This window comes from Euprymna scolopes, chromosome 39, assembly GCF_053919585.1.
Source record: "Euprymna scolopes isolate OS-2025 chromosome 39, ASM5391958v1, whole genome shotgun sequence".
Classification (NCBI taxonomy): Eukaryota; Metazoa; Mollusca; class Cephalopoda; order Sepiida; family Sepiolidae; genus Euprymna; species Euprymna scolopes.
In genome coordinates this window covers 45,412,158-45,434,407 of record NC_136520.1, presented here as the reverse complement: position 1 = coordinate 45,434,407, position 22,250 = coordinate 45,412,158, and the positions used below count along the sequence as shown (strand labels likewise).

At 40.9% G+C, this 22,250-nt stretch overlaps 60 non-coding genes across 60 annotated transcripts; all 60 read left to right on the top strand.

The window, feature by feature from the left end:
• The first annotated feature begins 175 nt into the window (after positions 1-175).
• Trnaa-ugc (transfer RNA alanine (anticodon UGC)) lies at positions 176-248 on the top strand. The gene has a single exon. It is a non-coding gene; the product is annotated as a tRNA-Ala (tRNA).
• Positions 249-604: 356 nt separating this feature from the next.
• Positions 605-677, top strand: Trnaa-ugc (transfer RNA alanine (anticodon UGC)). The gene has a single exon. It is a non-coding gene; the product is annotated as a tRNA-Ala (tRNA).
• Positions 678-1,463: 786 nt separating this feature from the next.
• Positions 1,464-1,536, top strand: Trnaa-ugc (transfer RNA alanine (anticodon UGC)). The gene has a single exon. It is a non-coding gene; the product is annotated as a tRNA-Ala (tRNA).
• Positions 1,537-2,178: 642 nt separating this feature from the next.
• On the top strand, positions 2,179-2,251 carry Trnaa-ugc (transfer RNA alanine (anticodon UGC)). The gene has a single exon. It is a non-coding gene; the product is annotated as a tRNA-Ala (tRNA).
• Positions 2,252-2,464: 213 nt separating this feature from the next.
• Positions 2,465-2,537, top strand: Trnaa-ugc (transfer RNA alanine (anticodon UGC)). The gene has a single exon. It is a non-coding gene; the product is annotated as a tRNA-Ala (tRNA).
• Positions 2,538-2,750: 213 nt separating this feature from the next.
• Trnaa-ugc (transfer RNA alanine (anticodon UGC)) lies at positions 2,751-2,823 on the top strand. The gene has a single exon. It is a non-coding gene; the product is annotated as a tRNA-Ala (tRNA).
• Positions 2,824-3,465: 642 nt separating this feature from the next.
• Trnaa-ugc (transfer RNA alanine (anticodon UGC)) lies at positions 3,466-3,538 on the top strand. The gene has a single exon. It is a non-coding gene; the product is annotated as a tRNA-Ala (tRNA).
• A 213-nt stretch (positions 3,539-3,751) lies between these two features.
• On the top strand, positions 3,752-3,824 carry Trnaa-ugc (transfer RNA alanine (anticodon UGC)). Its single transcript has one exon. It is a non-coding gene; the product is annotated as a tRNA-Ala (tRNA).
• A 213-nt stretch (positions 3,825-4,037) lies between these two features.
• Trnaa-ugc (transfer RNA alanine (anticodon UGC)) lies at positions 4,038-4,110 on the top strand. The gene has a single exon. It is a non-coding gene; the product is annotated as a tRNA-Ala (tRNA).
• Positions 4,111-4,180: 70 nt separating this feature from the next.
• Trnaa-ugc (transfer RNA alanine (anticodon UGC)) lies at positions 4,181-4,253 on the top strand. Its single transcript has one exon. It is a non-coding gene; the product is annotated as a tRNA-Ala (tRNA).
• Positions 4,254-4,323: 70 nt separating this feature from the next.
• On the top strand, positions 4,324-4,396 carry Trnaa-ugc (transfer RNA alanine (anticodon UGC)). Its single transcript has one exon. It is a non-coding gene; the product is annotated as a tRNA-Ala (tRNA).
• A 213-nt stretch (positions 4,397-4,609) lies between these two features.
• On the top strand, positions 4,610-4,682 carry Trnaa-ugc (transfer RNA alanine (anticodon UGC)). The gene has a single exon. It is a non-coding gene; the product is annotated as a tRNA-Ala (tRNA).
• A 500-nt stretch (positions 4,683-5,182) lies between these two features.
• On the top strand, positions 5,183-5,255 carry Trnaa-ugc (transfer RNA alanine (anticodon UGC)). Its single transcript has one exon. It is a non-coding gene; the product is annotated as a tRNA-Ala (tRNA).
• Positions 5,256-6,470: 1,215 nt separating this feature from the next.
• On the top strand, positions 6,471-6,543 carry Trnaa-ugc (transfer RNA alanine (anticodon UGC)). The gene has a single exon. It is a non-coding gene; the product is annotated as a tRNA-Ala (tRNA).
• Positions 6,544-6,613: 70 nt separating this feature from the next.
• Trnaa-ugc (transfer RNA alanine (anticodon UGC)) lies at positions 6,614-6,686 on the top strand. Its single transcript has one exon. It is a non-coding gene; the product is annotated as a tRNA-Ala (tRNA).
• A 642-nt stretch (positions 6,687-7,328) lies between these two features.
• On the top strand, positions 7,329-7,401 carry Trnaa-ugc (transfer RNA alanine (anticodon UGC)). Its single transcript has one exon. It is a non-coding gene; the product is annotated as a tRNA-Ala (tRNA).
• Positions 7,402-7,471: 70 nt separating this feature from the next.
• Trnaa-ugc (transfer RNA alanine (anticodon UGC)) lies at positions 7,472-7,544 on the top strand. Its single transcript has one exon. It is a non-coding gene; the product is annotated as a tRNA-Ala (tRNA).
• A 213-nt stretch (positions 7,545-7,757) lies between these two features.
• On the top strand, positions 7,758-7,830 carry Trnaa-ugc (transfer RNA alanine (anticodon UGC)). Its single transcript has one exon. It is a non-coding gene; the product is annotated as a tRNA-Ala (tRNA).
• A 929-nt stretch (positions 7,831-8,759) lies between these two features.
• Trnaa-ugc (transfer RNA alanine (anticodon UGC)) lies at positions 8,760-8,832 on the top strand. The gene has a single exon. It is a non-coding gene; the product is annotated as a tRNA-Ala (tRNA).
• Positions 8,833-9,188: 356 nt separating this feature from the next.
• On the top strand, positions 9,189-9,261 carry Trnaa-ugc (transfer RNA alanine (anticodon UGC)). The gene has a single exon. It is a non-coding gene; the product is annotated as a tRNA-Ala (tRNA).
• Positions 9,262-9,331: 70 nt separating this feature from the next.
• On the top strand, positions 9,332-9,404 carry Trnaa-ugc (transfer RNA alanine (anticodon UGC)). Its single transcript has one exon. It is a non-coding gene; the product is annotated as a tRNA-Ala (tRNA).
• A 784-nt stretch (positions 9,405-10,188) lies between these two features.
• Positions 10,189-10,261, top strand: Trnaa-ugc (transfer RNA alanine (anticodon UGC)). The gene has a single exon. It is a non-coding gene; the product is annotated as a tRNA-Ala (tRNA).
• Positions 10,262-10,760: 499 nt separating this feature from the next.
• On the top strand, positions 10,761-10,833 carry Trnaa-ugc (transfer RNA alanine (anticodon UGC)). The gene has a single exon. It is a non-coding gene; the product is annotated as a tRNA-Ala (tRNA).
• Positions 10,834-10,903: 70 nt separating this feature from the next.
• Trnaa-ugc (transfer RNA alanine (anticodon UGC)) lies at positions 10,904-10,976 on the top strand. Its single transcript has one exon. It is a non-coding gene; the product is annotated as a tRNA-Ala (tRNA).
• Positions 10,977-11,189: 213 nt separating this feature from the next.
• On the top strand, positions 11,190-11,262 carry Trnaa-ugc (transfer RNA alanine (anticodon UGC)). The gene has a single exon. It is a non-coding gene; the product is annotated as a tRNA-Ala (tRNA).
• Positions 11,263-11,332: 70 nt separating this feature from the next.
• On the top strand, positions 11,333-11,405 carry Trnaa-ugc (transfer RNA alanine (anticodon UGC)). Its single transcript has one exon. It is a non-coding gene; the product is annotated as a tRNA-Ala (tRNA).
• Positions 11,406-11,475: 70 nt separating this feature from the next.
• Trnaa-ugc (transfer RNA alanine (anticodon UGC)) lies at positions 11,476-11,548 on the top strand. Its single transcript has one exon. It is a non-coding gene; the product is annotated as a tRNA-Ala (tRNA).
• Positions 11,549-11,618: 70 nt separating this feature from the next.
• Positions 11,619-11,691, top strand: Trnaa-ugc (transfer RNA alanine (anticodon UGC)). The gene has a single exon. It is a non-coding gene; the product is annotated as a tRNA-Ala (tRNA).
• Positions 11,692-11,903: 212 nt separating this feature from the next.
• Trnaa-ugc (transfer RNA alanine (anticodon UGC)) lies at positions 11,904-11,976 on the top strand. The gene has a single exon. It is a non-coding gene; the product is annotated as a tRNA-Ala (tRNA).
• Positions 11,977-12,046: 70 nt separating this feature from the next.
• Positions 12,047-12,119, top strand: Trnaa-ugc (transfer RNA alanine (anticodon UGC)). Its single transcript has one exon. It is a non-coding gene; the product is annotated as a tRNA-Ala (tRNA).
• A 213-nt stretch (positions 12,120-12,332) lies between these two features.
• On the top strand, positions 12,333-12,405 carry Trnaa-ugc (transfer RNA alanine (anticodon UGC)). Its single transcript has one exon. It is a non-coding gene; the product is annotated as a tRNA-Ala (tRNA).
• Positions 12,406-12,761: 356 nt separating this feature from the next.
• On the top strand, positions 12,762-12,834 carry Trnaa-ugc (transfer RNA alanine (anticodon UGC)). The gene has a single exon. It is a non-coding gene; the product is annotated as a tRNA-Ala (tRNA).
• Positions 12,835-12,904: 70 nt separating this feature from the next.
• Positions 12,905-12,977, top strand: Trnaa-ugc (transfer RNA alanine (anticodon UGC)). The gene has a single exon. It is a non-coding gene; the product is annotated as a tRNA-Ala (tRNA).
• A 356-nt stretch (positions 12,978-13,333) lies between these two features.
• Positions 13,334-13,406, top strand: Trnaa-ugc (transfer RNA alanine (anticodon UGC)). The gene has a single exon. It is a non-coding gene; the product is annotated as a tRNA-Ala (tRNA).
• Positions 13,407-13,476: 70 nt separating this feature from the next.
• Positions 13,477-13,549, top strand: Trnaa-ugc (transfer RNA alanine (anticodon UGC)). Its single transcript has one exon. It is a non-coding gene; the product is annotated as a tRNA-Ala (tRNA).
• A 213-nt stretch (positions 13,550-13,762) lies between these two features.
• On the top strand, positions 13,763-13,835 carry Trnaa-cgc (transfer RNA alanine (anticodon CGC)). The gene has a single exon. It is a non-coding gene; the product is annotated as a tRNA-Ala (tRNA).
• Positions 13,836-14,048: 213 nt separating this feature from the next.
• Trnaa-cgc (transfer RNA alanine (anticodon CGC)) lies at positions 14,049-14,121 on the top strand. Its single transcript has one exon. It is a non-coding gene; the product is annotated as a tRNA-Ala (tRNA).
• Positions 14,122-14,620: 499 nt separating this feature from the next.
• Positions 14,621-14,693, top strand: Trnaa-ugc (transfer RNA alanine (anticodon UGC)). The gene has a single exon. It is a non-coding gene; the product is annotated as a tRNA-Ala (tRNA).
• A 213-nt stretch (positions 14,694-14,906) lies between these two features.
• Positions 14,907-14,979, top strand: Trnaa-ugc (transfer RNA alanine (anticodon UGC)). The gene has a single exon. It is a non-coding gene; the product is annotated as a tRNA-Ala (tRNA).
• Positions 14,980-15,049: 70 nt separating this feature from the next.
• Trnaa-ugc (transfer RNA alanine (anticodon UGC)) lies at positions 15,050-15,122 on the top strand. Its single transcript has one exon. It is a non-coding gene; the product is annotated as a tRNA-Ala (tRNA).
• A 70-nt stretch (positions 15,123-15,192) lies between these two features.
• Trnaa-ugc (transfer RNA alanine (anticodon UGC)) lies at positions 15,193-15,265 on the top strand. The gene has a single exon. It is a non-coding gene; the product is annotated as a tRNA-Ala (tRNA).
• Positions 15,266-15,621: 356 nt separating this feature from the next.
• Trnaa-ugc (transfer RNA alanine (anticodon UGC)) lies at positions 15,622-15,694 on the top strand. Its single transcript has one exon. It is a non-coding gene; the product is annotated as a tRNA-Ala (tRNA).
• Positions 15,695-16,622: 928 nt separating this feature from the next.
• Trnaa-ugc (transfer RNA alanine (anticodon UGC)) lies at positions 16,623-16,695 on the top strand. The gene has a single exon. It is a non-coding gene; the product is annotated as a tRNA-Ala (tRNA).
• A 213-nt stretch (positions 16,696-16,908) lies between these two features.
• On the top strand, positions 16,909-16,981 carry Trnaa-ugc (transfer RNA alanine (anticodon UGC)). Its single transcript has one exon. It is a non-coding gene; the product is annotated as a tRNA-Ala (tRNA).
• A 212-nt stretch (positions 16,982-17,193) lies between these two features.
• Positions 17,194-17,266, top strand: Trnaa-ugc (transfer RNA alanine (anticodon UGC)). Its single transcript has one exon. It is a non-coding gene; the product is annotated as a tRNA-Ala (tRNA).
• A 70-nt stretch (positions 17,267-17,336) lies between these two features.
• On the top strand, positions 17,337-17,409 carry Trnaa-ugc (transfer RNA alanine (anticodon UGC)). Its single transcript has one exon. It is a non-coding gene; the product is annotated as a tRNA-Ala (tRNA).
• A 213-nt stretch (positions 17,410-17,622) lies between these two features.
• On the top strand, positions 17,623-17,695 carry Trnaa-ugc (transfer RNA alanine (anticodon UGC)). Its single transcript has one exon. It is a non-coding gene; the product is annotated as a tRNA-Ala (tRNA).
• Positions 17,696-18,051: 356 nt separating this feature from the next.
• On the top strand, positions 18,052-18,124 carry Trnaa-ugc (transfer RNA alanine (anticodon UGC)). Its single transcript has one exon. It is a non-coding gene; the product is annotated as a tRNA-Ala (tRNA).
• Positions 18,125-18,194: 70 nt separating this feature from the next.
• On the top strand, positions 18,195-18,267 carry Trnaa-ugc (transfer RNA alanine (anticodon UGC)). Its single transcript has one exon. It is a non-coding gene; the product is annotated as a tRNA-Ala (tRNA).
• A 356-nt stretch (positions 18,268-18,623) lies between these two features.
• Trnaa-ugc (transfer RNA alanine (anticodon UGC)) lies at positions 18,624-18,696 on the top strand. Its single transcript has one exon. It is a non-coding gene; the product is annotated as a tRNA-Ala (tRNA).
• A 70-nt stretch (positions 18,697-18,766) lies between these two features.
• Positions 18,767-18,839, top strand: Trnaa-ugc (transfer RNA alanine (anticodon UGC)). Its single transcript has one exon. It is a non-coding gene; the product is annotated as a tRNA-Ala (tRNA).
• A 213-nt stretch (positions 18,840-19,052) lies between these two features.
• Positions 19,053-19,125, top strand: Trnaa-cgc (transfer RNA alanine (anticodon CGC)). The gene has a single exon. It is a non-coding gene; the product is annotated as a tRNA-Ala (tRNA).
• Positions 19,126-19,338: 213 nt separating this feature from the next.
• Positions 19,339-19,411, top strand: Trnaa-cgc (transfer RNA alanine (anticodon CGC)). The gene has a single exon. It is a non-coding gene; the product is annotated as a tRNA-Ala (tRNA).
• Positions 19,412-19,910: 499 nt separating this feature from the next.
• Trnaa-ugc (transfer RNA alanine (anticodon UGC)) lies at positions 19,911-19,983 on the top strand. Its single transcript has one exon. It is a non-coding gene; the product is annotated as a tRNA-Ala (tRNA).
• A 213-nt stretch (positions 19,984-20,196) lies between these two features.
• Trnaa-ugc (transfer RNA alanine (anticodon UGC)) lies at positions 20,197-20,269 on the top strand. The gene has a single exon. It is a non-coding gene; the product is annotated as a tRNA-Ala (tRNA).
• A 70-nt stretch (positions 20,270-20,339) lies between these two features.
• Positions 20,340-20,412, top strand: Trnaa-ugc (transfer RNA alanine (anticodon UGC)). Its single transcript has one exon. It is a non-coding gene; the product is annotated as a tRNA-Ala (tRNA).
• Positions 20,413-20,482: 70 nt separating this feature from the next.
• Trnaa-ugc (transfer RNA alanine (anticodon UGC)) lies at positions 20,483-20,555 on the top strand. Its single transcript has one exon. It is a non-coding gene; the product is annotated as a tRNA-Ala (tRNA).
• Positions 20,556-20,911: 356 nt separating this feature from the next.
• Trnaa-ugc (transfer RNA alanine (anticodon UGC)) lies at positions 20,912-20,984 on the top strand. The gene has a single exon. It is a non-coding gene; the product is annotated as a tRNA-Ala (tRNA).
• A 928-nt stretch (positions 20,985-21,912) lies between these two features.
• On the top strand, positions 21,913-21,985 carry Trnaa-ugc (transfer RNA alanine (anticodon UGC)). The gene has a single exon. It is a non-coding gene; the product is annotated as a tRNA-Ala (tRNA).
• Positions 21,986-22,055: 70 nt separating this feature from the next.
• Positions 22,056-22,128, top strand: Trnaa-ugc (transfer RNA alanine (anticodon UGC)). Its single transcript has one exon. It is a non-coding gene; the product is annotated as a tRNA-Ala (tRNA).
• The last annotated feature ends 122 nt before the right edge of the window (positions 22,129-22,250 follow it).

Genomic DNA, 22,250 nt, shown 5'->3' with positions numbered 1-22,250 from the left:
GTACATTGAATTTTCTAAATAAAGTTGAACATGGGGAATAGGCGCAAGTGGTAGAGCGCTTGCTTTGTATTCGAGAGGTACCGGGGTCGATGCCCGGATTCTCCAACATTCCTTTTAATAGAAAATGTGAGTATAGATTTTTTGTACATTAAATGTTCTAAATCAAGTGGAACATGGGGAATTAGCTCAATTGGTAGAGCGCTCGCTTTGCATGCGAGAGGTACCGGGATCGATGCCCGGATTCTCCAACATTCCTTTTAATAGAAAATGTGAGTATAGATTTTTTGTACATTAAATGTTGTAAATGAAGTGGAACATGGGGAATTAGCTCAATTCGTAGAGCGCTCGCTTTGCATGCGAGAGGTACCGGGATGGATGCCCGGATTCTCCAACATTCCTTTTCATAGAAAATGTGAGTGTAGATTATTTGTACATTAAATGTTCTAAATGAAGTGGAACATGGGGAATTAGCTCAATTGGTAGAGCGCTCATTTTGCATGCGAGAGGTACCGGGGTCGATGCCCGGATTCTCCAACATTCCTTTTCATAGAAAATGTGAGTATAGATTTTTTGTACATTAAATGTTCTAAATGGAGTGGAACATGGGGAATTAGCTCAATTGGTAGAGCGCTCGCTTTGCATGCGAGAAGTACCGGGATCGATGCCCGGATTCTCCAACATACATTTTAATTTTAAAATGTGAGTATAGATATTTTGTACATTATAATTTCTAAATGAAGTGGAACATGGGGAATTAGCTCCATTGGTAGAGCGCTCGCTTTGCATGCGAGAGGTACCGGGATCGATGCCCGGATTCTCCTACATTCCTTTTTATAGAAAATGTGAGTATAGATTTTTTGTACATTAAATGGTCTACATGAATTGGAACATGGGGAATTAGCTCAATTGGTAGAGCGCTCGCTTTGCATGCGAGAGGTACCGGGATCGATGCCGGGATTCTCCAACATTCCTTTTCATAGAAAATGTGAGTATAGGTTGTTTGTACATTAAATGTTCTAAATGAAGTGGAACATAGGGAATTAACTCAATTGGTAGAGCGCTCGCTTTGCATGCGAGAGGTACCGGGATCGATTCCCGGATTCTCCAACATTCCTTTTCATAGAAAATGTGAGTATAGATATTTTGTACATTAAATGTTCTAAATGAAGTGGAACATGGGGAATAAGCTCAATTGGTAGAGGTCACGCTATGCATGCGAGAGGTACCGGGATCGATGCCCGGATTCTCCAACATTCCTTTTAATAGAAAATATGAGTATATATTTTTTGTACATTAAATGTTCTAAATGAAGTGGAACATGGGGAATAGGCTCAATTGGTAGAGTTCTCGCTGAGCATGCGAGAGGTACACGGATCGATGCAAGGATTCTCCAACATTCCTTTTCATAGAAAATGTGAGTATAGATATTTTGTACATTAAATGTTCTAAATGAAGTGGAACATGGGGAATTAGCGCAATTGGTAGAGCGCTCGCTTTGCATGCGAGAGGTACCGGGATCGATTCCCGGATTCTCCAACATTCCTTTTAATAGAAAATTTGAGTATAGATATTTTGTACATTAAATGTTCTAAATCAAGTGGAACATGGGGAATTAGCTCAATTCGTAGAGCGCTCGCTTTGCATGCGAGAGGTACCGGGATCGATTCCAGGATTCTCCAACATTCCTTGTCATAGAAAATGTGAGTGTAGATTTGTTGTACATTAAATGTTCTAAATGAAGTGGAACATGGGGAATTAGCTCAATTGGTAGAGCGCTCGCTTTGCATGCGAGAGGTACCGGGATGGATGCCCGGATTCTCCAACATACCGTTTCATAGAAAATGTGAGTATAGATGTTTTGTACCTTAAATTGTCTACATGAAGTGGAACATGGGGAATTAGCTCAATTGGTAGAGCGCTCGCTTTGCATGAGAGAGGTACCTGGATCGATGCCCGGATTCTCCAACATTCCTTTTCATAGAAAATGTGAGTATAGATTTTTTGTACATTAAATGTTCTGAATGAAGTGGAACATGGGGAAATAGCTCAATTGGTAGAGCGCTTGCTTTGCATGCGAGAGGTACCGGCATCGATTCCCGGATTCTCCAGCATTCCTTTTCATAGAAAATGTGAGTATAGATTGTTTGTACATTAAATGTTCTAAATGAAGTGGAACATGGGGAATTAGCTCAATTGGTAGAGCGCTCGCTTTGCATGCGAGAGGTACCGGGATCGATGCCCGGATTCTCCAACATTCCTTTTAATAGAAAATGTGAGTATAGATCTTTTGTACATTAAATGTTCTAAATGAAGTGGAACATGGGGAATTAGCGCAATTGGTAGAGCGCTCGCTTTGCATGCGAGAGGTACTGGTATCGATCCCCGGATTCTCCAACATTCCTTTTAATAGAAAATGTAATTATAGATTTTTTGTACATTAAATGTTCTAAATGAAGTGGAACATGGGGAATTAGCTCAATTGGTAGAGCGCTCGCCTTGCATGCGAGAGGTACAGGGATCGATACCCGGATTCTCCAACATTCCTTTTAATAGAAAATGTGAGTATAGATTTTTTGTACATTAAATGTTCTAAATGAAATGGAACATGTGGAATTAGCTCAATTGGTTAAGCGCTCGATTTGCATGCGAGAGGTACCGGGATCGATGCCCGGATTCTCCAACATTCCTTTTAATAGAAAATGTAATTAAAGATTTTTTGTACATTAAATGTTCTAAATGAAGTGGAACATGGGGAATTAGCTCAATTGGTAGAGCGCTCGCCTTGCATGCGAGAGGTACAGGGATCGATACCCGGATTCTCCAACATTCCTTTTAATAGAAAATGTGAGTATAGATTTTTTGTACATTAAATGTTCTAAATGAAGTGGAACATGGGGAATTAGCTCAATTGGTAAAGCGCTCGCTTTGCATGCGAGAGGTACCGGGATTGATGCATGGATTCTCCAACATTCCTTTTAATAGAAAACGTGAGTATAGATTTTTTGTACATTAAATGTTCTAAATGAAGTGGAACATGGGCAATTAGCTCAATTGGTAGAGACCTCGCTTTGCATGCGAGAGGTACCGGGATGGATGCCCAGATTCTCCAACATTCCTTTTAATAGAAAATGTGAGTATAGATTTTTTGTACATTAAATGTTCTAAATGAAGTTTGACATGGGGAATTAGCTCAATTGGTAGAGCGCTCGCTTTGCATGCGAGCGGTACCGGGATCGATTCCACGATTCTCCAACATTCCTTTTCATAGAAAATGTGAGTATAGATTTTTTGTACATTAAATGTTCTAAATGAAGTGGAACATGGGGAATAGGCTCAATTGGTAGAGCGCTCGCTTTGCATGCGAGAGGTACCGGCATCGATGCTCGGATTCTCCAACATTCCTTTTAATAGAAAATGTGTGTATAGATTTCTTATACATTAAATGTTCTAAATGAAGTGGAACACGGGGAATTAGCTCAATTGGTAGAGCGCTCGCTTTGCATGCGAGAGGTACCGGGATCGATACCCGGATTCTCCAACATTCCTTTTAATAGAAAATGTCATTTTAGATTTTTTGTACATTAAATGTTCTGAATGAAGTGGAACATGGGGAATTAGCTCCATTGGTAGAGCGCTCGCCTTGCATGCGAGAGGTACCGGCATCGATGCCCGGATTCTCCAACATTCCTTTTAATAGAAAATGTGAGTATAGATTTTTTGTACATTAAATGTTCTAAATGAAGTGGAACATGGGGAATTAGCTCAATTGGTAGAGCGCTCGCCTTGCATGCGAGAGGTACCGGGATCGATGCCCGGATTCTCCAACATTCCTTTTAATAGAAAATGTGAGTATAGATTTTGTGTACATTAAATGTTCTAAATGAAGTGGAACATGGGGAATTAGCACAATTTGTAGAGCGCTCGCCTTGCATGCGAGAGGTACCGGCATCGATGCCCGGATTCTCCAACATTCCTTTTAATAGAAAATGTGAATATAGATTTTTTGTACATTAAATGTTCTAAATGAAGTGGAACATGGGGAATTAGCTCAATTGGTAGAGCGCTCGCTTTGCATGCGAGAGGTACCGGGATCGATGCCCGGATTCTCCAACATTCCTTTTAATAGAAAATGTGAGTATAGATTTTTTGTACATTAAATGTTCTAACTCAAGTGGAACATGGGGAATTAGCTCAATTGGTAGAACGCTCGCTTTGCATGCGAGAGGTACCGGGATCGATGCCCGGATTCTCCAACATTCCTTTTAATAGAAAATTTGAGTATAGATATTTTGTACATTAAATGTTCTAAATGAAGTGGAACATGGGGAATTAGCTCAATTCGTAGAGCGCTCGCTTTGCATGCGAGAGGTACCGGGATCGATTCCCGGATTCTCCAACATTCCTTGTCATAGAAAATATGAGTGTAGAGTTGTTGTACATTAAATGTTCTAAATGAAGTGGAACATGGGGAATCAGCTCAGTTGGTAGAGCGCTCATTTTGCATGCGAGAGGTACCGGGATCGATGCCCGGATTCTCCAACATTCCTTTTCATAGAAAATGTGAGTATAGATTTTTTGTACATTAAATGTTCTAAATGAAGTGGAACATGGGGAATTAGCTCAATTGGTAGAGCGCTCGCTTTGCATGCGAGAAGTACCGGGATCGATGCCCGGATTCTCCAACATGCATTTTAATTTTAAAATGTGAGTATAGATATTTTGTACATTAAATGTTCTAAATGAAGTGGAACATAGGGAATTAGCTCAATTGGAAGAGCGCTCGCTTTGCATGCGAGAGGTACCGGGATGGATGCCCGGATTCTCCAACATACCGTTTCATAGAAAATATGAGTATAGATGTTTTGTACCTTAAATTGTCTACATGAAGTGGAACATGGGGAATTAGCTCAATTGGTAGAGCGCTCGCTTTGCATGAGAGAGGTACCTGGATCGATGCCCGGATTCTCGAACATTCCTTTTCATAGAAAATGTGAGTATGAATTTTTTGTACATTAAATGTTCTGAATAAAGTGGAACATGGGGAAATAGCTCAATTGGTAGAGCGCTTGCTTTGCATGCGAGAGGTACTGGGATCGATTCCCGGATTCTCCAACATACCTTTTCATAGAAAATGTGAGTATAGATATTTTGTACATTAAATGTTCTAAATGAAGTGGAACATGGGGAATTAGCTCAATTGGTAGAGCGCTCGCTTTGCATGCGAGAGATACCGGGATCGATGCCCGGATTCTCCAACATTCCTTTTCATAGAAAATGTGAGTATAGATTTTTTGTACATTAAATGTTCTAAATAAAGTGGAACCTGGGGAATTAGCTCAATTGGTAGAGCGCTCGCTTTGCATGAGAGAGGTACCGGGATCGATGCCTTGATTCTCCAACATTCCTTTTCATAGAAAATGTGAGTATAGATTGTTTGTACATTGAATGTTCTAAATGAAGTGGAACACGGGGAATTAGCTCAATTGGTAGAGCGCTCTCTTTGCATGCGAGAGGTACTCGGGATCGATGCCCGGATTCTCCAACATTCCTTTTAATAGAAAATGGGAGTATAGATATTTTGTACATTAAATGGTCTACGCGAAGTGGAACATGGGGAATTAGCTCAATTGGTAGAGCGCTCGCTTTGCATGCGACAGGTACCCGGATCGATGCCCGGATTCTCCAACATTCCTTTTCATAGAAAATGTGAGTATAGATTTTTTGTACATTAAATGTTCTAAATGAAGTGGAACATGGGGAATTAACTCAATTGGTAGAGCGCTCGCTTTGCATGCGAGAGGTACCGGGATCGATGCCCGGATTCTCCAACTTTCCCTTTCATAGAAAATGTGAGTATAGATTTTTTGTACATTAAATGTTCTAAATGAAGTGGAACATGGGGAATTAGCTCCATTGGTAGAGCGCTCGCTTTGCATGCGAGAGGTACCGGGATCGATGCCCGGATTCTCCAACATTCCTTTTCATAGAAAATGTGAGTATAGATTTTTTGTACATTAAATGGTCTATATGAATTGGAACATGGGGAATTAGCTCAATTGGTAGAGCGCTCGCTTTGCATGCGAGAGGTACCGGGATCGATGCCGGGATTCTCCAACATTCCATTTCATAGAAAATGTGAGTATAGATTGTTTGTACATTAAATGTTCTAAATGAAGTGGAACATAGGGAATTAACTCAATTGGTAGAGCGCTCGCTTTGCATGCGATAGGTACCGGGATCGATTCCCGGATTCTCCAACATTCCTTTTCATAGAAAATGTGAGTATAGATATTTTGTACATTAAATGTTCAAAATGAAGTGGAACATGGGGAATTAGCTCAATTGGTAGAGCGCTCGCTTTGCATGCGAGAAGTACCGGGATCGATGCCCGGAGTCTCCAATATTCCTTTTAATAGAAAATGTGAGTATAGATTTTTTGTACATTAAATGTTCTAAATGAAGTGGAACATGGGGAACTAGCTCAATTGGTAGAGCGCTCGCTTTGCATGCGAGAGGCACCGGGATCGATGCCCGGATTCTCCAACATTCCTTTTCATAGAAAATGTGAGTATAGATTTTTTGTACATTAAATGTTCTAAATGAAGTGGAACATGGGGAATTAGCTCAATTGGTAGAGCGCTCGCTTTGCATACGAGAGGTACCGGGATCGATCCCCGGATTCTCCAACATTCCTTTTCATAGAAAATGTGAGTATAGATATTTTGTACATTAAATGTTCTAAGTGCACTGGAACATGGGGAATTAGCTCAATTGGTAGAGCGCTCGCTTTGCATGCGAGAGGTACCGGGATCGATGCCAGGATTCTCAAACATTCCTTTTAATAGAAAATGTGAGTATAGATTTCTTATACATTAAATGTTCTAAATGAAGTTGAACATGGGGAATTAGCTCAATTGGTAGAGACCTCGCTTTGCATGCGAGAGGTACCGGGATCGATGCCCGGATTCTCCAACATTCCTTTTAATAAAAAATGTGAGTATAGATTTTTTGTACATTAAATGTTCTAAATGAAGTGGAACATGGGGAATTAGTACAATTGGTAGAACGCTCGCTTTGCGTGCGAGAGGTACCGGGATCGATGCCCGGATTCTCCAATATTCCTTTTCATAGAAAATGTGAGTATAGATTTTTTGTACATTAAATTTTCTAAATAAAGTTGAACATGGGGAATAGGCGCAAGTGGTAGAGCGCTTGCTTTGTATTCGAGAGGTACCGGGGTCGATGCCCGGATTCTCCAACATTCCTTTTAATAGAAAATGTGAGTATAGATTTTTTGTACATTAAATGTTCTAAATCAAGTGGAACATGGGGAATTAGCTCAATTGGTAGAGCGCTCGCTTTGCATGCGAGAGGTACCGGGATCGATGCCCGGATTCTCCAACATTCCTTTTAATAGAAAATGTGAGTATAGATTTTTTGTACATTAAATGTTGTAAATGAAGTGGAACATGGGGAATTAGCTCAATTCGTAGAGCGCTCGCTTTGCATGCGAGAGGTACCGGGATCGATTCCCGGATTCTCCAACATTCCTTTTCATAGAAAATGTGAGTGTAGATTATTTGTACATTAAATGTTCTAAATGAAGTGGAACATGGGGAATTAGCTCAATTGGTAGAGCGCTCATTTTGCATGCGAGAGGTACCGGGGTCGATGCCCGGATTCTCCAACATTCCTTTTCATAGAAAATGTGAGTATAGATTTTTTGTACATTAAATGTTCTAAATGGAGTGGAACATGGGGAATTAGCTCAATTGGTAGAGCGCTCGCTTTGCATGCGAGAAGTACCGGGATCGATGCCCGGATTCTCCAACATACATTTTAATTTTAAAATGTGAGTATAGATATTTTGTACATTATAATTTCTAAATGAAGTGGAACATGGGGAATTAGCTCCATTGGTAGAGCGCTCGCTTTGCATGCGAGAGGTACCGGGATCGATGCCCGGATTCTCCTACATTCCTTTTTATAGAAAATGTGAGTATAGATTTTTTGTACATTAAATGGTCTACATGAATTGGAACATGGGGAATTAGCTCAATTGGTAGAGCGCTCGCTTTGCATGCGAGAGGTACCGGGATCGATGCCGGGATTCTCCAACATTCCTTTTCATAGAAAATGTGAGTATAGGTTGTTTGTACATTAAATGTTCTAAATGAAGTGGAACATAGGGAATTAACTCAATTGGTAGAGCGCTCGCTTTGCATGCGAGAGGTACCGGGATCGATTCCCGGATTCTCCAACATTCCTTTTCATAGAAAATGTGAGTATAGATATTTTGTACATTAAATGTTCTAAATGAAGTGGAACATGGGGAATAAGCTCAATTGGTAGAGGTCACGCTATGCATGCGAGAGGTACCGGGATCGATGCCCGGATTCTCCAACATTCCTTTTAATAGAAAATATGAGTATAGATTTTTTGTACATTAAATGTTCTAAATGAAGTGGAACAAGGGGAATTAGCTCAATTGGTAGATCGCTCGCTTTGCATGCGAAAGATACCGGGATCGATGCCCGGATTCTCAAACATTCCTTTTCATAGAGAATGTGAGTATATATTTTTTGTACATTAAATGTTCTAAATGAAGTGGAACATGGGGAATAGGCTCAATTGGTAGAGTTCTCGCTGAGCATGCGAGAGGTACACGGATCGATGCAAGGATTCTCCAACATTCCTTTTCATAGAAAATGTGAGTATAGATTTTTTGTACATTAAATGTTCTAAATGAAGTGGAACATGGGGAATTAGCGCAATTGGTAGAGCGCTCGCTTTGCATGCGAGAGGTACCGGGATCGATTCCCGGATTCTCCAACATTCCTTTTAATAGAAAATGTGAGTATTGATTTTTTGTACATTAAATGTTGTAAATGAAGTGGAACATGGGGAATTAGCTCAATTGGTAGAGCGCTCGCTTTGCATGCGAGAGGTACCGGGATCGATGCCGGGATTTTCCAACATTCCTTTTAATAGAAAATGTGAGTATAGATTTTTTGTACATTAAATGTTCTAAATGAAGTTGAACATGGGGAATTAGCTCAATTAATAGAGCGCTCGCTTTGCATGCGAGAGGTACCGGGATCGATGCCCGGATTCTCCAACATTCCTTTTCATAGAAAATGTGAGTATAGATTTTTTGTACATTAAATGGTCTAAATGAAGTGGAACATGGGGAATTAGCTCAATTGGTAGAGCGCTCGCTTTGCATGCGAGAGGTTCCGGGATCGATGCCCGGATTCTCCAACATTCCTTTTAATAGAAAATGTGAGTATAGATCTTTTGTACATTAAATGTTCTAAATGAAGTGGAACATGGGGAATTAGCTCAATTAGTAGAGCGCTCGCTTTGCATGCGAGAGGTACCGGGATCGATGCCCGGATTCTCCAACATACCTTTTCATAGAACATGTGAGTATAGATTTTTTGTAAATTAAATGTTCTTAATGAAGTGGAACATGGGCAATTAGCTCAATTGGTAGAGCGCTCGCCTTGCATGCGAGTGGTACCGGAATCGATGCCACGATTCTCCAACATTCCTTTTCATAGAAAATGTAAGGATAGATTTTTTGTACATTAAATGGTCTACGTGAAGTGGAACGTGGGGAATTAGCTCAATTGGTAGAGGACTCGCTTTGCATGCGAGAGGTACCGGCATCGATGCCCGGATTTTCCAACATTCCATTTCATAGAAAATGTGAGTATAGATTTTTTGTACATTAAATGTTCTAAATGTAGTTGAAAATAGGGAATTAGCGCAATTGGTAGAGCGCTCGCTTTGCATGCGAGAGGTACTGGGATCGATGCCCGGATTCTCCAACATTCCTTTTCATAGAAAATGTGAGTATAGATTTTTTGTACATTAATGTTCTAAATGAAGTGGAACATGGGGAATTAGCACAATTGGTAGAGCGCTCGCTTTGCATGCGAGAGGTACCGGGATCGATGCCAGGAGTCTCCAATATTCCTTTTAATAGAACATGTGAGTATAGATGTTTTGTACATTAAATGTTCTAAGTGCACTGGGACATGGGGAATTAGCTCAATTGGTAGAGCGCTCGCTTTGCATGCGAGAGGTACATGGATCGAATCCCGGATTCTCCAACATTCCTTTTCATAGAAAATGTTAGTATAGATTTTTTGTACATTAAATGTTCTAAATGAAGTGGAACATGGGGAATTAGCTCAATTGGTAGAGCGCTCGCTTTGCATGCGAGAGGTACCGGGATCGATGCCCGGATTCTCCAACATTCCTTTTCATAGAAAATGTGAGTATAGATTTTTTGTACATTACATTGTCTACATGAAGTGGAACATAGGGAATTAGCTCAATTGGTAGAGCGCTCGCTTTGCATGCGAGAGGTACCGGGATCGATGCCCGGATTCTCAAACATTCCTTTTAATAGAAAATGTGAGTATAGACTTTTTGTACATTAAATGTTCTAAATGAATTGGAACATAGGGAATTAGCTCAATTGGTAGAGCGCTCGCTTTGCATGCGAGAGGTACCGGGATCGATGCCAGGATTCTCCAACATTCCTTTTAATAGAAAATGTGAGTATAGATTTTTTTTACATTAAATGTTCTAAATGAAATGGAACATGGGGAATTAGCTCAATTGGTAGAGCGCTCGCTTTGCATACGAGAGGTACCGGGATCGATGCTCGGATTCTCCAGTATTCCTTTTCATAGAAAATGTGAGTATAGATGTTTTGTACATTAAATGTTCTAAACGAAGTGGAACACGGGGAATTAGCTCAATTGGTAGAGCGCTCGCTTTGCATGCGAGAGGTACCGGGATCGATGCCCAGATTCTCCAACATTCCTTTTAATAGAAAATGTGAGTATTGATGTTTTGTACAATACATGGTCTACGTGATGTGGAACCGGGGGAATTAGCTCAATTGGTAGAGCGCTCGCTTTGCATGCGAGAGGTACCGGGATCGATGCCCGGATTCTCCAACATTCCTTTTAATTGAACATGTGAGTATAGATTTTTTGTACATTAAATGTTGTAAATGAAGTGGAACATGGGGAATTAGCTCAATTGGTAGAGCGCTCGCTTTGCCTGCGAGAGGTACCGGGATCGATGCTCGGATTCTCCAGTATTCCTTTTCATAGAAAATGTGAGTATAGATGTTTTGTACATTAAATGTTCTAAACGAAGTGGAACACGGGGAATTAGCTCAATTGGTAGAGCGCTCGCTTTGCATGCGAGAGGTACCGGGATCGATGCCCAGATTCTCCAACATTCCTTTTAATAGAAAATGTGAGTATTGATGTTTTGTACAATACATGGTCTACGTGATGTGGAACCGGGGGAATTAGCTCAATTGGTAGAGCGCTCGCTTTGCATGCGAGAGGTACCGGGATCGATGCCCAGATTCTCCAACATTCCTTTTCATAGAAGATGTGAGTATAGATTTTTTGTACATTAAATGTTCTAAATCAAGTGGAACATGGGGAATTAGCTCAATTGGTAGAGCGCTCGCTGTGCATGCGAGAGGTACCGGGATCGATGCCCGGATTCTCCAACATTCCTTTTAATAGAAAATGTGAGTATAGATTTTTTGTACATTAAATGTTCTAAATGAAGTGGAACATGGGGAATTAGCTCAATTGGTAGAGCGCTCGCTTTGCATGCGAGAGGTACCGGGATCGATGCCCGGATTCTCCAACATTCCTTTTAATAGAAAATGTGAGTATAGATTTTTTGTACATTAAATGTTCTAAATGAAGTGGAACATGGGGAATTAGCTCAGTTGGTAGAACGCTCGCTTTGCATGCGAGAGGTACCGGGATCGATGCCCGGATGCTCCAACATTCCTTTTCATAGAAAATGTGAGTATAGATTTTTATACATTAAATGTTCTAAATGAAGTGGAACATGGGGAATTAGCTCAATTGGTAGAGCGCTCGCTTTGCATGCGCGAGGTACCGGGATCGATACCCGGATTCTCCAACATTCCTTTTCATAGAAAATGTGAGTATAGATTTTTTGTACATTAAATGTTCTAAGTGCACTGGAACCTGGGGAATTAGCTCAATTGGTAGAGCTCTCGCTTTGCATGCGAGAGGTACCGGGATCGATGCCCGGATTCGCCAACATTCCTTTTAATAGAAGATGTGAGTATAGATTTTTTGTACATTAAATGTTCTAAATGAAGTGGAACATGTGGAATTAGCTCAATTGGTAGAGCGCTCGCTTCGCATGCGAGAGGTACCGGGATCGATGCCCCGATTCTCCAACATTCCTTTTCATAGAACATGTGAGTATAGATTTTTTGTACATTAAATGTTCTAAATGAAGTGGAACATGGGGAATTAGCTCAATTGGTAGAGCGCTCGCTTTGCATGCGAGAGGTACCGGGATCGATGCCCGGATTCTCCAACATTCCGTTTAATAGAAAATGTGAGTATAGATTTTTTGTACATAAAATTGTCTACGTGAAGTTGAACATGGGGAATTAGCTCAATTGGTAGAGCGCTCGCTTGGCATACGAGAGGTACCGGGATCGATGCCCTGCTTCTCCAACATTCCTTTTCATAGAAAATGTGAGTATAGATTTTTCGTACATTAAATGTTCTAAATGAAGTGGAACATGGGGAATTAGCTCAATTGGTAGAGCGCTCGCTTTGCCTGCGAGAGGTACCGGGATCGATGCTCGGATTCTCCAACATTCCTTTTCATAGAAAATGTGAGTATAGATTTTTTGTACATTAAATGTTCTAAACGAAGTGGAACACGGGGAATTAGCTCAATTGGTAGAGCGCTCGCTTTGCATGCGAGAGGTACCGGGATCGATGCCCAGATTCTCCAACATTCCTTTTAATAGAAAATGTGAGTATTGATTTTTTGTACAATACATGGTCTACGTGATGTGGAACCGGGGGAATTAGCTCAATTGGTAGAGCGCTCGCTTTGCATGCGAGAGGTACCGGGATCGATGCCCGGATTCTCCAACATTCCTTTTAATAGAAAATGTGAGTATAGATTTTTTGTACATTAAATGTTCTAAATGAAGTGGAACATGGGGAATTAGCTCAATTGGTAGAGCGCTCGCTTTGCATGCGAGAGGTACCGGGATCGATGCCCAGATTCTCCTACATTCCTTTTCATAGAAAATGTGAGTATAGATTTTTTGTACATTAAATGCTATAAATGAAGTGGAACATGGGGAATTAGCTCAATTGGTAGAGCGCTCGCTGTGCATGCGAGAGGTACCGGGATCGGTGGCCTTATTCTCCAACATACCTTTTAATAGAAAATGTGAGTATAGATTTTTTGTACATTAAATGTTCTAAATGAAGTGGAACAGGGGGAATTAGCTCAATTGGTAGAGCGCTCGCTTTGCATGCGAGAGGTACCGGGATCGATGCCCGGATTCTCCAACAATCCTTTTAATAGAAAATGTGAGTATAGATTTTTTGTACATTAAATGTTCTAAATGAAGTGGAACATGGGGAATTAGCTCAGTTGGTAGAACGCTCGCTTTGCATGCGAGAGGTACCGGGATCGATGCCCGGATTCTCCAACATTCCTTTTCATAGAAAATGTGAGTATAGATGTTTTGTACATTAAATGTTCTAAATGAAGTGGAACATGGGGAATTAGCTCAATTGGTAGAGAGCTCGCTTTGCATGCGAGAGGTACCGGGATCGATGCCCAGATTCTCCAACATTCCTTTTCATATAAAATGTGAGTATAGATTTTTTGTACATTAAATGTTCTAAATGAAGTGGAACATGGGGAATTAGCTCAATTGGTAGAGCGCTCGCTTCGCATGCGAAGGGTACCGGGATCGATGCCCGGATTCTCCAACATCCCTTTTAATAGAAAATGTGAGTATAAATTTTTTGTACATTAAATGTTCTAAATGAAGTTGAACATGGGGAATTAGCTCAGTTGGTAGAGCGCTATCTTTGCATGCGAGAGGTACCGGGATCGATGCCCGGATTCGCTCACATTCCTTTTAAAAGAAGATGTGAGTATTTTTTTTTTGTACATTAAATGTTCTAAATGAAGTGGAACATGGGGAATTAGCTCAATTGGTAGAGCGCTCGCTTCGCATGCGAGAGGTACCGGGATCGATACCCGGATTCTCCAACATTCCTTTTAATAGAAAATGTGAGTAATGATTTTTTGTACATTAAATGTTCTATGTGCACTGGAACATGGGGAATTAGCTCAATTGGTAGAGCGCTAGCTTTGCATGCGGGAGGTACCCGGATCGATTCCCGGATTCGCCAACATTCCTTTTAAAAGAAGATGTGAGTATAGATTTTTTGTACATTAAATGTTCTAAATGAAGTGGAACATGGGGAATTAGCTCAATTGGTAGAGCGCTCGCTTTGCATGCGAGAGGTACCGGGATCGATGCCCCGATTCTCCAACATTCCTTTTCATAGAACATGTGAGTATAGATTGTTTGTACATTAAATGTTCTAAATGAAGTGGAACATGGGGAATTAGCTAAATTGGTAGAGTGCTCGCTTTGCATGCGAGAGGTACCGGGATCGATGCCCGGATTCTCCAACATTCCTTTTAATAGAAAATGTTAGTATAGATTTTTTGTACATTAAATTGTCTACATGAAGTGGAACATGGGGAATTAGCTCAATTGGTAGAGCGCTCGCTTTGCACGCGAGAGGTACCGGGATCGATGCCCGGATTCTCCAACATTCATTTTAATTGAAAATGTGAGTATAGATTTTTTGTACATTAAATGTTCTAAATGAAGTGGAACATAGGGAATTAGCTCCATTGGTAGAGCGCTCGCTTTGCATGCGAGAGGTACCGGGATCGATTCCCGGATTCTCCAACATTCCTTTTCATAGAAAATGTGAGTAAAGATTTTTTGTACATTAAATGTTCTAAATGAAGTGGAACATGGGGAATTAGCTCAATTGGTAGAGCGCTCGCTTTGCATGCGAGAGGTACTGGGATCGATTCCCGGATTCTCCAACATTCCTTTTCATAGAAAATGTGAGTATAGATATTTTGTACATTAAATGTTTTAAATGAAGTGGAACATGGGGAATTAGCTCAATTGGTAGAGCGCTCGCTTTGCATGCGAGAGATACCGGGATCGATGCCCGGATTCTCCAACATTCCTTTTCATAGAAAATGTGAGTATAGATGTTTTGTACATTAAATGGTCTACGCGAAGTGGAACATGGGGAATTAGCTCAATTGGTAGAGTGATCGCTTTGCATGCGAGAGGTACCGGGATCGATGCCCGGATTCTCCAACTTTCCCTTTCATAGAAAATGTGAGTATAGATTTTTTGTACATTAAATGTTCTAAATGAAGTGGAACATGGGGAATCAGCTCCATTGGTAGAGCGCTCGCTTTGCATGCGAGAGGTACCGGGATCGATGCCCGGATTCTCCAACATTCCTTTTCATAGAAAATGTGAGTATAGATTTTTTGTACATTAAATGGTCTACATGAATTTGAACATGGGGAATTAGCTCAATTGGTAGAGCGCTCGCTTTGCATGCGAGAGGTACCGGGATCGATGCCGGGATTCTCCAACATTCCTTTTCATAGAAAATGTGAGTATAGATTGTTTGTACATTAAATGTTCTAAATGAAGTGGAACATAGGGAATTAGCTCAATTGGTAGAGCGCTCGCTTTGCATGCGAGAGGTACCGGGATCGATTCCCGGATTCTCCAACATTCCGTTTCATAGAAAATGTGAGTATAGATTTTTTGTACATTAAATGTTCTAAATGAAGTGGAACATGGGGAATAAGCTCAATTGGTAGAGCGCACGCTATGCATGCGAGAGGTACCGGGATCGATGCCCGGATTCTCCAACATTCCTTTTAATAGAAAATATGAGTATAGATTTTTTGTACATTAAATGTTCTAAATGAAGTTGAACAAGGGGAATTAGCTCAATTGGTAGATCGCTCGCTTTGCATGCGAAAGATACCGGGATCGATGCCCGGATTCTCAAACATTCCTTTTCATAGAGAATGTGAGTATATATTTTTTGTACATTAAATGTTCTAAATGAAGTGGAACATGGGGAATAGGCTCAATTGGTAGAGTTCTCGCTGAGCATGCGAGAGGTACACGGATCGATGCCCGGATTCTCCAACATTCCTTTTCATAGAAAATGTGAGTATAGATTTTTTGTACATTAAATGTTCTAAATGAAGTGGAACATGGGGAATTAGCGCAATTGGTAGAGCGCTCGCTTTGCATGCGAGAGGTACCGGGATCGATGCCCGGATTCTCCAACATTCCTTTTAATAGAAAATTTGAGTATAGATTTGTTGTACATTAAATGTTCTAAATGAAGTGGAACATGGGGAATTAGCTCAATTGGTAGAGCGCTCGCTTTGCATGCGAGAGGTACCGGGATCGATGCCGGGATTTTCCAACATACCTTTTAATAGAAAATGTGAGTATAGATTTTTTGTACATTAAATGTTCTAAATGAAGTTGAACATGGGTAATTAGCTCAATTGGTAGAGCGCTCGCTTTGCATGCGAGAGGTACCGGGATCGATGCCCGGATTCTCCAACATTCCTTTTCATAGAAAATGTGAGTATAGATTTTTTGTACATTAAATGGTCTAAATGAAGTGGAACATGGGGAATTAGCTCAATTGGTAGAGCGCTCGCTTTGCATGCGAGAGGTACCGGGATCGATGCCCAGATTCTCCAACATTCCTTTTAATAGAACATGTGAGTATAGATTTTTTGTACATTAAATGTTCTAAAAGAAGTGGAACATGGGGAATTAGCTCAATTGGCAGAGCGCTCGCTGTGCATGCGAGAGGTACCGGGATCGATGCCCGGATTCTCCAACATTCCTTTTAATAGAAAATGTGAGTATAGATTTTTTGTACATTAAATGTTCTAAATGAAGTGGAACATGGGGAATTAGCTCAATTGGTAGAGCGCTCGCTTTGCATGCGAGAGGTACCGGGATCGATGCCCGGATTCTCCAACATTCCTTTTAATAGAAAATGTGAGTATAGATTTTTTGTACATTAAATGTTCTAAATGAAGTGGAACATGGGGAATTAGCTCAGTTGGTAGAACGCTCGCTTTGCATGCGAGAGGTACCGGGATCGATGCCCGGATGCTCCAACATTCCTTTTCATAGAAAATGTGAGTATAGATTTTTATACATTAAATGTTCTAAATGAAGTGGAACATGGGGAATTAGCTCAATTGGTAGAGCGCTCGCTTTGCATGCGCGAGGTACCGGGATCGATACCCGGATTCTCCAACATTCCTTTTCATAGAAAATGTGAGTATAGATTTTTTGTACATTAAATGTTCTAAGTGCACTGGAACCTGGGGAATTAGCTCAATTGGTAGAGCTCTCGCTTTGCATGCGAGAGGTACCGGGATCGATGCCCGGATTCGCCAACATTCCTTTTAATAGAAGATGTGAGTATAGATTTTTTGTACATTAAATGTTCTAAATGAAGTGGAACATGTGGAATTAGCTCAATTGGTAGAGCGCTCGCTTCGCATGCGAGAGGTACCGGGATCGATGCCCCGATTCTCCAACATTCCTTTTCATAGAACATGTGAGTATAGATTTTTTGTACATTAAATGTTCTAAATGAAGTGGAACATGGGGAATTAGCTCAATTGGTAGAGCGCTCGCTTTGCATGCGAGAGGTACCGGGATCGATGCCCGGATTCTCCAACATTCCGTTTAATAGAAAATGTGAGTATAGATTTTTTGTACATAAAATTGTCTACGTGAAGTTGAACATGGGGAATTAGCTCAATTGGTAGAGCGCTCGCTTGGCATACGAGAGGTACCGGGATCGATGCCCTGCTTCTCCAACATTCCTTTTCATAGAAAATGTGAGTATAGATTTTTCGTACATTAAATGTTCTAAATGAAGTGGAACATGGGGAATTAGCTCAATTGGTAGAGCGCTCGCTTTGCCTGCGAGAGGTACCGGGATCGATGCTCGGATTCTCCAACATTCCTTTTCATAGAAAATGTGAGTATAGATTTTTTGTACATTAAATGTTCTAAACGAAGTGGAACACGGGGAATTAGCTCAATTGGTAGAGCGCTCGCTTTGCATGCGAGAGGTACCGGGATCGATGCCCAGATTCTCCAACATTCCTTTTAATAGAAAATGTGAGTATTGATTTTTTGTACAATACATGGTCTACGTGATGTGGAACCGGGGGAATTAGCTCAATTGGTAGAGCGCTCGCTTTGCATGCGAGAGGTACCGGGATCGATGCCCGGATTCTCCAACATTCCTTTTCATAGAAAATGTGAGTATAGATTTTTTGTACATTAAATGTTCTAAATGAAGTGGAACATGGGGAATTAGCTCAATTGGTAGAGCGCTCGCTTTGCATGCGAGAGGTACCGGGATCGATGCCCAGATTCTCCTACATTCCTTTTCATAGAAAATGTGAGTATAGATTTTTTGTACATTAAATGCTATAAATGAAGTGGAACATGGGGAATTAGCTCAATTGGTAGAGCGCTCGCTGTGCATGCGAGAGGTACCGGGATTGGTGGCCTTATTCTCCAACATACCTTTTAATAGAAAATGTGAGTATAGATTTTTTGTACATTAAATGTTCTAAATGAAGTGGAACAGGGGGAATTAGCTCAATTGGTAGAGCGCTCGCTTTGCATGCGAGAGGTACCGGGATCGATGCCCGGATTCTCCAACAATCCTTTTAATAGAAAATGTGAGTATAGATTTTTTGTACATTAAATGTTCTAAATGAAGTGGAACATGGGGAATTAGCTCAGTTGGTAGAACGCTCGCTTTGCATGCGAGAGGTACCGGGATCGATGCCCGGATTCTCCAACATTCCTTTTCATAGAAAATGTGAGTATAGATGTTTTGTACATTAAATGTTCTAAATGAAGTGGAACATGGGGAATTAGCTCAATTGGTAGAGAGCTCGCTTTGCATGCGAGAGGTACCGGGATCGATGCCCAGATTCTCCAACATTCCTTTTCATATAAAATGTGAGTATAGATTTTTTGTACATTAAATGTTCTAAATGAAGTGGAACATGGGGAATTAGCTCAATTGGTAGAGCGCTCGCTTCGCATGCGAAGGGTACCGGGATCGATGCCCGGATTCTCCAACATCCCTTTTAATAGAAAATGTGAGTATAAATTTTTTGTACATTAAATGTTCTAAATGAAGTTGAACATGGGGAATTAGCTCAGTTGGTAGAGCGCTATCTTTGCATGCGAGAGGTACCGGGATCGATGCCCGGATTCGCCAACATTCCTTTTAAAAGAAGATGTGAGTATTTTTTTTTTGTACATTAAATGTTCTAAATGAAGTGGAACATGGGGAATTAGCTCAATTGGTAGAGCGCTCGCTTCGCATGCGAGAGGTACCGGGATCGATACCCGGATTCTCCAACATTCCTTTTAATAGAAAATGTGAGTAATGATTTTTTGTACATTAAATGTTCTATGTGCACTGGAACATGGGGAATTAGCTCAATTGGTAGAGCGCTAGCTTTGCATGCGGGAGGTACCCGGATCGATTCCCGGATTCGCCAACATTCCTTTTAAAAGAAGATGTGAGTATAGATTTTTTGTACATTAAATGTTCTAAATGAAGTGGAACATGGGGAATTAGCTCAATTGGTAGAGCGCTCGCTTTGCATGCGAGAGGTACCGGGATCGATGCCCCGATTCTCCAACATTCCTTTTCATAGAACATGTGAGTATAGATTGTTTGTACATTAAATGTTCTAAATGAAGTGGAACATGGGGAATTAGCTAAATTGGTAGAGTGCTCGCTTTGCATGCGAGAGGTACCGGGATCGATGCCCGGATTCTCCAACATTCCTTTTAATAGAAAATGTTAGTATAGATTTTTTGTACATTAAATTGTCTACATGAAGTGGAACATGGGGAATTAGCTCAATTGGTAGAGCGCTCGCTTTGCACGCGAGAGGTACCGGGATCGATGCCCGGATTCTCCAACATTCATTTTAATTGAAAATGTGAGTATAGATTTTTTGTACATTAAATGTTCTAAATGAAGTGGAACATAGGGAATTAGCTCCATTGGTAGAGCGCTCGCTTTGCATGCGAGAGGTACCGGGATCGATTCCCGGATTCTCCAACATTCCTTTTCATAGAAAATGTGAGTAAAGATTTTTTGTACATTAAATGTTCTAAATGAAGTGGAACATGGGGAATTAGCTCAATTGGTAGAGCGCTCGCTATGCATGCGAGAGGTACTGGGATCGATTCCCGGATTCTCCAACATTCCTTTTCATAGAAAATGTGAGTATAGATATTTTGTACATTAAATGTTTTAAATGAAGTGGAACATGGGGAATTAGCTCAATTGGTAGAGCGCTCGCTTTGCATGCGAGAGATACCGGGATCGATGCCCGGATTCTCCAACATTCCTTTTCATAGAAAATGTGAGTATAGATGTTTTGTACATTAAATGGTCTACGCGAAGTGGAACATGGGGAATTAGCTCAATTGGTAGAGTGATCGCTTTGCATGCGAGAGGTACCGGGATCGATGCCCGGATTCTCCAACTTTCCCTTTCATAGAAAATGTGAGTATAGATTTTTTGTACATTAAATGTTCTAAATGAAGTGGAACATGGGGAATCAGCTCCATTGGTAGAGCGCTCGCTTTGCATGCGAGAGGTACCGGGATCGATGCCCGGATTCTCCAACATTCCTTTTCATAGAAAATGTGAGTATAGATTTATTGTACATTAAATGGTCTACATGAATTTGAACATGGGGAATTAGCTCAATTGGTAGAGCGCTCGCTTTGCATGCGAGAGGTACCGGGATCGATGCCGGGATTCTCCAACATTCCTTTTCATAGAAAATGTGAGTATAGATTGTTTGTACATTAAATGTTCTAAATGAAGTGGAACATAGGGAATTAGCTCAATTGGTAGAGCGCTCGCTTTGCATGCGAGAGGTACCGGGATCGATTCCCGGATTCTCCAACATTCCGTTTCATAGAAAATGTGAGTATAGATTTTTTGTACATTAAATGTTCTAAATGAAGTGGAACATGGGGAATAAGCTCAATTGGTAGAGCGCACGCTATGCATGCGAGAGGTACCGGGATCGATGCCCGGATTCTCCAACATTCCTTTTAATAGAAAATATGAGTATAGATTTTTTGTACATTAAATGTTCTAAATGAAGTTGAACAAGGGGAATTAGCTCAATTGGTAGATCGCTCGCTTTGCATGCGAAAGATACCGGGATCGATGCCCGGATTCTCAAACATTCCTTTTCATAGAGAATGTGAGTATATATTTTTTGTACATTAAATGTTCTAAATGAAGTGGAACATGGGGAATAGGCTCAATTGGTAGAGTTCTCGCTGAGCATGCGAGAGGTACACGGATCGATGCCCGGATTCTCCAACATTCCTTTTCATAGAAAATGTGAGTATAGATTTTTTGTACATTAAATGTTCTAAATGAAGTGGAACATGGGGAATTAGCGCAATTGGTAGAGCGCTCGCTTTGCATGCGAGAGGTACCGGGATCGATGCCCGGATTCTCCAACATTCCTTTTAATAGAAAATTTGAGTATATGTTTGTTGTACATTAAATGTTCTAAATGAAGTGGAACATGGGGAATTAGCTCAATTGGTAGAGCGCTCGCTTTGCATGCGAGAGGTACCGGGATCGATGCCGGGATTTTCCAACATACCTTTTAATAGAAAATGTGAGTATAGATTTTTTGTACATTAAATGTTCTAAATGAAGTTGAACATGGGTAATTAGCTCAATTGGTAGAGCGCTCGCTTTGCATGCGAGAGGTACCGGGATCGATGCCCGGATTCTCCAACATTCCTTTTCATAGAAAATGTGAGTATAGATTTTTTGTACATTAAATGGTCTAAATGAAGTGGAACATGGGGAATTAGCTCAATTGGTAGAGCGCTCGCTTTGCATGCGAGAGGTACCGGGATCGATGCCCAGATTCTCCAACATTCCTTTTAATAGAACATGTGAGTATAGATTTTTTGTACATTAAATGTTCTAAAAGAAGTGGAACATGGGGAATTAGCTCAATTGGTAGAGCGCTCGCTTTGCATGCGAGAGGTACCGGGATCGATGCCCGGATTCTCCAACATACCTTTTCATAGAAAATGTGAGTATAGATTTTTTGTACATTAAATGTTCTAAATGAAGTGGAACATGGGCAATTAGCTCAATTGGTAGAGACTTCGCCTTGCATGCGAGAGGTACCGG